Below are 8,423 nucleotides of genomic sequence, written 5' to 3'. Positions count from 1 at the left end.
GTTACAAAATGGGTCCACCCTGCTGCCTTCCATGAAGTGCAGAGTGATATTGTGATTCAGCCTCATCTGCCGGGAAAGGTGAGCAACACGTACACATGTGAGCCCTTGGAATACATGCCATGCACCTTGAAGTTCCCAGCATTAGTATCACTGAGCGTGCCCTGGGAGCAGGGGTGGGGCAGAGGTAGACAGTCCCTCCATGTTCCCTCCAGCCATTCAGAATCATTTCAGACAGAGACAGGCAGAACTGGCACTGGTAGAGCCCTTAAAGCTGCTTCACAGGGGAAGAGATCTGTCAGGATCACCCAGTGACGTAGGAGCAGTGGTAGGATTTGCCCTTGGGTCTCCCACCTCCTGGGGCTTCCCAGGTGGTGCTAGTGGTAAAGAACCTGCCTGCCAATGCAGGAGATGTTAGAGATGTGGGTTCGATCCCTGGGTTGGGAAGATCCCCTGGAGGAGGTCATGGCAACCCATTCTAGTATTTTTGCCTGGAGAATCCCATGGACAGAGGAGCCTGGCGGGCTACAGTCCATGGGGTCTCAAAGAGTTGAACACAATTTAAGCAACTGAGCACACATACACACAGCCTTAACCCAGTCTGGGACTGCACCACAGCTCCTAGAGCCTCGGGCCTCTCCAGGTGAGGGTTGCCAGATAAAATACAAGACATCTAGTGAAACTGAAATATGAAATAAAGAATGACTATGTGCTCGCTTCGGCAGCACATATACTAAAATTGGAACGATACAGAGAAGATTAGCATGGCCCCTGCGCAAGGATGACACGCAAATTTGTGAAGCGTTCCATATTTTTACCACATGCCCTGATGACCCAGAGCCACTCTACTTCCCACGTGCTGCTTCAAGTCCTCTTTCTAGGTGACACTGGGCCTTTCATTTTACTGTTTAAAAGCTGTAGATTTGTGCAAGAATTAAGTTTTTATTATGAAAAAAAAAAGAATGACTAATTTTTTAGTATAAGTATGTCCCAAATAATGCATGGGACATACTTGTACTAAAAAAAAAAGTGTTGCTTATCTGAAGTTGAGATTTTAATTGGGTATACTGTATTTTTATTTGCTACATTTGGCAACCCTACTCCTGCTAGGCTGCCTTAAGGAGCAGGAGGCAGTGGCTGCCTTAAGGCCTCTGGCCCATGGGGTGGGGACTTCCCACTTTCAAATCCCCAGGCCTTAGCCGATCAGCTGGAACAGCTTGCTGGCTGAGAGAACATGTTTAATTTGGTCACTCATTAATTTGCACAGCCCTCTCCCTTAGTCCTCCTGGGCCTGGTGCTGCTCTAATGAGTTGAGGCTGGTAATGAACAGAAATCCCTTCATGTGGAACAACCCAGGTCTCTGGGCACTGGGTGGGCTGGCACCTCAGCTAACCTTCCTCAAGAGCAGACCTATGGCAAGGGAGGCCCTGCTTCTCAGGTTGGCCTCAGGTCTGAAAGGGAGCTAGGTGGCTACTGTCTCACACCTGACTGATGCTGGGGGGACAGAGAGAAGGTTGCTGACCCAGGTGGGAGGCTGGGTGGCAAAGTCCCCATCCTCTATACCAGGACTTAAAAAACTGGGCAAGAAAATTCTGATATGGCAGGGCCATAGAAGAAGCCTGAGCCTGGACCTGGAGGAGCAGTCAAGGTTACATTCCCCAAAGAACACTACTTGGAAATATTCTGTGGAAAAAGGCTTCTGTGGTCAAATTTGTTTGGGAAACACAATAGATCAACACACATACACACACCCCATCAGCGGTTTGTTTATAGTGAGCTTATTGAAGGCTCTGCAAAGTCTTGCAATAAACAAACAAAAATTTTTATTTTGGTTTAACTTGACATTTCCCATATTTATTTGACATTGAATTTTTTTTTTGTCATAACGCTGCTTACCTTCCCAGGTATTCATGCTCTCTGGGAAACATGGATACAAGACACTCTGTGGGCTGTGTCTCTGGGAGGGCAGTGGTCACTGGAGAGTAGCCATGTTTTCTGGATCCTAGAGGCCATGACTGCTGAATCCCATCATCCTGACCTGGTGTCCAGGCCTTAGCTCTGCCCTTTGCCCCCTCCGTGCCTTCATTTCAAATGAACCTTTTTTTCCCAGGCTCTGTCTGTGTCCATGACAATGAATGTCTGTGTGTGCATGTTCTTACATATATCTATGCATGAGTACATGTAAAGGACACCAGTCACACGTCTATAAGTGTGGGCTAATCCAGAGAGCCCAAGAATGTAGAAATTGGAGAGAGAGAGAAAGTGAAAGTGAAGTTACTCAGTCATGTCCAACTGTTTACGACCCCAGGGACTGTAGCCTACCAGGCTTCTCCGTCCATGGGATTTTCCCAGCAAGAGTACTAGAGTGGGTTGCCATTTCCTTCTCCAGGGGATCTTCCCAACCCAGGAATTGAACCCGGGTCTCCCACATTGCAGGCAGATGCTTTACCCTCTGAGCCACCAGGGAGAGAGACAGAGAGAGATTAATTTTAATAGATTTTCTTTCCTGGCCCACTTTTTTGGGTAACTTCTTCCACCATTTCACCCACAAAGAAACATTCTAGAAGTCAGTTAGTGACCAAGTCCACACTGGTCACACCATCTGCCTGAGCTTATGGGCTGTTTCCTTTTAGGACTGTGGAGCAAGGTCCCCACAGTTCATTGCTGACGGGCCTGGCCTGCACCCATTGAGAAAGATAGCAGAGAGAAGCAGAGGCTGCATTCCAGGCCCTGCAGTGCCAGTTTAAACATTTATTCTGTTCTGGCTCTTTGGGAAGATTCTAGAAATGGCAGCAAGATCTTCACTTTCATTCACCTTAGAACTGAATGTCAGCTCCACAAGGGTAGGGACCGTGTCTGTCTTATTATCCCTGTGTTCCTAGTGTCTAACACAAAGTCTGGCATGTAATATATGTGTGTGTATACACACATGGGCGTGCATACATAAAACAAATATTTATTGAGCATTTACTGTATGCTAGGCATTATCCTCTGGAGAAGGCAATGGCACCCCACTCCAGTACTCTTGCCTGGAAAATTCCATGGATGGAGGAGCCTGGTAGGCTGCAGTCCATGGGGTTGCTAAGAGTCGGACACGACTGAGCAACTTCACTTTCACTTTTCACTTTCATGCATTGGAGCAGGAAACGGCAACCCACTCCGGTGTTCTTGTCTGGAGAATCTCAGGGATGGGGGAGCCTGGTGGGCTGCTGTTTATGAGGTTGCAGAGTCAGACACAACTGAAGTGACTTAGCAGCAGCAGCAGCAGGCATTATCCTCAGCCTTCCCTTGTAGCTTAGTCGGTAAAGAGTCTGCCTGCAATGCAAGAGACTTGGGTTCGATCCCTGGGTTAGGAAGATCCCCTGGAGAAGGAAATGGCAACCCATTCCAGTATTCTTGCCTGGAGAATCCCATGGACAGAGCAGCCTGGCAGGTTTCAGTCCATGGGGTCACAAAGAGTCAGACACGACTGAGTGACTTTCATTTTTCATGCGTTATCCTAAGAACTTCACATGGAATAACCTATTGAATCCTCACAATCACTTTCTGAGACAAGTACTATTATTATACCCATTTTACAAATGCAGACTCTGAGGTACCAGGGGGCAAATAACTCACCCTAAGTCCCAAAGCCATAAAGTACAGGCAGGATTTGACACATGCAATCTGGTTCCTGAGCTCTAAACTATTGTTCCATACTTGGTGGTTCGGTGAATAGTTGGATGAATGTATGGATGCACACATGCATGAATGAATGAATAAAAGAAACCCTGGATGACGGTGGCTCACAAACTTCTGGCAGCCTGATGCTAAGCATCCAGCTCTGCCAGAGCCTCCCTCCAGAAGCAGCATAACACAGGGAGCAAGCCCTGCCAGCCACCCACACCAATGTCACCTCTTTCGTCTCTCCCTCCTGCTCTCCAGGCCTTTGCCATCTTTTCCTGTCACCCTCCACCTTCCCCACTGATCTTCCCTAGCCACTCCCCAGCCCACAAACTCCTGGGCCTGCCTGCTTGCCAAAGCCCCTGTCTCCTCTTCCTTGCATGCATGCATGCATTCATGCCTGTGCACCGAGAAACCCACAAGCTGTTTACAAAGCAGGGAGCTGCCTCACCCACGTGCTGTGCCTTTGATGTCCCTTTCCTGGCAGCTGCGCGGCACTGAACCACCCTTCACAGGCTTGGGTTCCAGAGGCCGGGTGCCAGTCAAGAAACTGCACACACAAAGGCCTAGGCCAAGAGGAATGTGGGTCATTGGAAACCCAGCAAATAGGAGGCCTCAGAGGGACAGCCAGCCTGCTGAATGGCACTGGGACATCCCAGAATCCTTAGGACCTGGGGGTCTCTCACTCAGCAGCCTCCCATTCAGGATGTTTCCAGGGACTCTCTGCTATCTGCTAACATGATTCATAAATAATAACAACCCACCCCTCACATTGGTATAGCAATTTATAATTGACAAAGTACATTTATACCCATTCACCTAATCAGTCTGCATTTTGGCAGAATTGGCAAAAGAACTTTGGAGTCATGATGCCTGGGTTTGAATCCTGCTTTCTAGCTGTGGCACATAGGAAAAGTCACTTATATCCCTAGAACCAGTGTCCACATCTTTAAAACAAAGATAATAACAGTGGCTAGCTCTAGGATTGCTGAGGAAGGAAATGAGCCAGTGTGTATTGTACTCAGAGTGAAGGCTGCTCATGCCATTTGTTGAGTTTTTACTATATGTCAGACATTATGCTAAGTTCTTTAAGTCACATGGTCTTTTCTACAATTCTGTGAAGTAGAAGAGGAAACTGAGGTTTATGAAGGAGAAGTAACCTGCCCAGAGCCATAGTGTTAGTTGCCCAGTCGTGTCTGACTCGTGACCCCATGGGCTGACTGTAGCCAGCCTGGCTCCTCTGTCCATGGAATTGTCCAGGCAAGAATATTGGAGTGGGATGCCATTCCTGTCTCCCGGGGATTTTCCTGACCCAGGGATCGAACCTGGGTCTCCTGCATTGCAGGCAGATTCTTTACCATCTGAGCCACCAGGGAAGCCCATTCAGAGTCATAGAAGAAGTGGTAAAGTTGGAATTTCAACCCAGGTATATCTGTCACCTGTAGAAGGAAATGGCGACCCACTGCTGTATTCTTGCCTGGAGAATCCCATGGACAGAGCAGCCTGGCAGGTTACAGTCCATGGGGTTGCAAGTGTTGGACACAACTTAGCTACTAAACCACCACCTCCATGTCTGCCACCAAAGCCTGTGCTCTTTGGGGGAACTGAAGCTCAAAAGTTGGCACTGGTCTGGGTTTCCAAACCAGACTAGCTTAACTCCAAACTGTTTCACAGCCTCTCCAGCGTTGCCTTTGTCTTCTGGGTGAGACAGAGCCAGGCATCTTCCATCCCTTCAACCTCTCTGGCCTTTGCTGTCATGCCCAAATGGTAGAGATGGGAGGATGCTCTTCAAACACAGTGCTGCCAAGCTTGAAGCTAGGCTCTGAGCACACAGACCCTGTCTCACGTGTCTCTGGAATAGGAGTGCCCAGGCCAGCAGGTGCCAGGCATATTCACCTGCCTGCAGACACTGCTTATGTCTGGTCCATGTCGACCCTGGTCCACCTTGTTTGTACTGCAGGTTCTTTTCCCATGACACATGTTGGCACCTGACCCCCAGGAGGTAGACCCTGGCTTAAGTACCACCTGCCCTTGATTGGGATCACAAAGCTTGAGGGAACTTCTCTTAAAGGCAAAAACTGTGGAAACCAGAGGAGAAGGATGAGAAGGAGGAGGAAGCAAAGAGCAGGTTCCTTGGCCCCTCACTCTAGTTCTCATGGCTTCAGCTACTCCTCCTGCCACATCTCTGGGCACACCCAAGTCCTGCCCTTAGCCAGCATTACTCTGAGCCTCACTGACCCCACAGAAAGGGCTGAGGGCAGAGGTTCCCATGCCGTCTCTGCTCCCTGAGGTCTTTCCACAAGCTGAGACAGACAGGCTGAACCACAGTTCTTAGGAAGGAGAACGTCTCAAGTGAGGAGGGAACTGTGAGTGAGCCACTACTGTGTACTGGGGGCCGGATATACGGGCTTTGGTTTTCCAGATGTAATCCTCACAGCCATGCAAGGCAGGTATCATTGTTAACATTTTACAGAGGAAACAGCTGAGGTTCGGAGAGGCAAGAGATTTGCTGAGGGTCCTGCGGATGGTAAGTGGTGGAGACGGTGTTGGATTTGGGACTGGCTCCCAAGCTAGCAGACACATCCTGCCATGCATTGGTTCTTGGTGGGATGGGGAACTTGGCCAACTTCTGCTCTGCGGCGCTTGTGGAATGAGGCCTTTAGACTTAAGGCTTTGCATGAGTGGAGGTTTTAGTCCCATGAGTGTGCACTTAAAAAAAAAAGATAACTCATTTTCGATGGAAGTGTTTAGGAAATGTGTTCCTTATCTTCCCTGCCTCCTTCAACAGAGTATAACCAAGCTCTTTCTGCAACTTTGGGGATGTTGTCATTAATCTCCCAGCGTTATTAGCACTGTTTCCCCTGCACAAAATGGCCCTGGCTTGTTTGCCATCTTTGAGCTCTTGTACCTGGTTGGGGTTGTTTTGTATTTTACTAGTTTTGCTGCCTACTCCCCTGCTGTCAGGCCATCAGCTCTCACTTCTTGACACTTTTAGTGTGCCTGCTTCCAGCAGCCCCTCTGCCCTCCTTTTGATTTATGGCTTCTAATTTGCTGTGGGCTTGGGAACCAGATAACCAAGCTTGTTAGAGTAAACAGGAGGGGAAGCACCATGGAGGGTCATCCTGCAGGTAACCGGCCCTGGATATAGCACCGGTGGCCAAGGCCTGGAGGAACAGCTCCCAGCACCTGGCCCTGAAGCCCGTGGCCTCACATCTGTACTGTCAGGGGCCTCCTTATCCTGACTGTTACCAGGGCTGACCACCAGATCGGGGTGAGTCCAAGTCTAGCCCTTACTGAGCCCTATACTGACGGGTCTCCCCGATCCTGGCCATACAGCTGAGGCTGTATGCTTGAGTGGCACACTCAAGGCAGGAGGACTGCCAAATCTTGCTGAACAGCCACGAGTGACATAATGGAGGGGTGTCCCTGCCTAGAGGCAGAGGAATGGGCCACAGGGCCTCTGGAGATCTCCAGTATTCCTCCCTTTCTTATTCTGTCTCCCAGAGGTCCTGCAGAAAATTCTGGACTAAGGAAGCTCTCTCTCTCTCAGTCCTGTCCCCGGTCCTGCCCAGAGAAGGGGAAGACTCATTCCAGCATCTGTCACAGCAGGGGGCCCATTGGAGGCTTCTGAGCCTGGGTAGGTTGTGCCCCTCACTGCCTACGGTCTGGCCTGGTCCCTCACACTCCTACAATTGCTCCCCCTCCATTCTGGCAGGAAATGGGCTGAGCAGAGCTGGGCCTGGCTTGCCACCTCAGCAGTCCAAGGCCCTGCCTCTCCTCCAGCCTGGGGGAGGGAGGCGCCACCGAGGGGGAAGTACCGAGGTAGATTTAGGACTTGGGTGGAGTTTGAAGCCCCCAAAAGCCATTTTTCAACCTGAAAACTGAACCAAGCTGGTCTGGAATTGTGGCTGGAGGATAAATGTGGACCCCATGGTGTCATTTTATGGTCAATTTTCAGAGTGTAACTGCACTTTAAGCACTAACGCTGAGTAGCAGGAAAAAACTTCTTAACCGTAAGATCTATTAAGAGTGCAGAGCTGGCTCCCAGGGGTGAGGTGGGAATGCATAGATGTGAATCATTGGAAATAGGTCTAGCTCAGGCGCTAGGGAATAACCTGGCCCAAGCTGGGCTACAGGGAGGGAGGAGGTGGGGTGGGAAGGGTGAGAGGGGCCCTCCAGCTCCTTAGGCCCTGATGGTGGGAGCCTCCAGGTGTCTATTCCCAGGGGTTTGGAGTCCCAGACCCTACATTCTCCTGGCCTAGCTGCCCAAGCTGGGGCCTGGAAAACGCCAACACCTGGTAGAGCAGTGGGCCTGGTGGGTGCAGCCTGGCTCCTGTGCTGGGAATGAGGCCTGTTTCTCTCGTTGGCTTGTTCCATGTCAATCACCAGCTTAAATTAGCTTTGGAAAGTCATACACAGCCAGCCTTCAGGGAAAGGGAACAAGAGGCCAGGGAGGGCTAGGTTACTGTGGATTAAATACCTGAGGGAAATAGAGTCAGGGGCGAGGAGGTTGGAGGAGGGGGTCTAGAGGTAGAGGCTGGTGATGACTGATGGCAGATGGAAGGGGAGGCCAGGGAACCGAGTGATCTACAAGGTTCTTTCCAGCAGGAGAAAAACTGTCTGGTTCCAGTGGGTGCAAGAGTGAGGGAGCAGACAGTGCCAGACAGAACCTCCAGTAAAGTGAAGGTGAACTTCTTCAGCTCTGGTCTCAGGGCCATAGTCTACTAATTGAAACACCTGTCAGAGTCCCATCTCGGACAAAA

General features: G+C 50.1%; 1 non-coding gene across 1 annotated transcript; it reads left to right on the top strand.

The window, feature by feature from the left end:
- The first annotated feature begins 706 nt into the window (after positions 1-706).
- Positions 707-813, top strand: LOC139033205 (U6 spliceosomal RNA). The gene has a single exon (XR_011485828.1). It is a non-coding gene; the product is annotated as a U6 spliceosomal RNA (small nuclear RNA).
- Positions 814-8,423: the final 7,610 nt, after the last annotated feature.

This window comes from Odocoileus virginianus, chromosome X (genome assembly GCF_023699985.2).
Source record: "Odocoileus virginianus isolate 20LAN1187 ecotype Illinois chromosome X, Ovbor_1.2, whole genome shotgun sequence".
NCBI classification, from domain to species: Eukaryota; Metazoa; Chordata; class Mammalia; order Artiodactyla; family Cervidae; genus Odocoileus; species Odocoileus virginianus.
The sequence above is the reverse complement of the archived record's forward strand: the minus strand, read 5'-3'. Positions and strand labels throughout refer to the sequence as shown.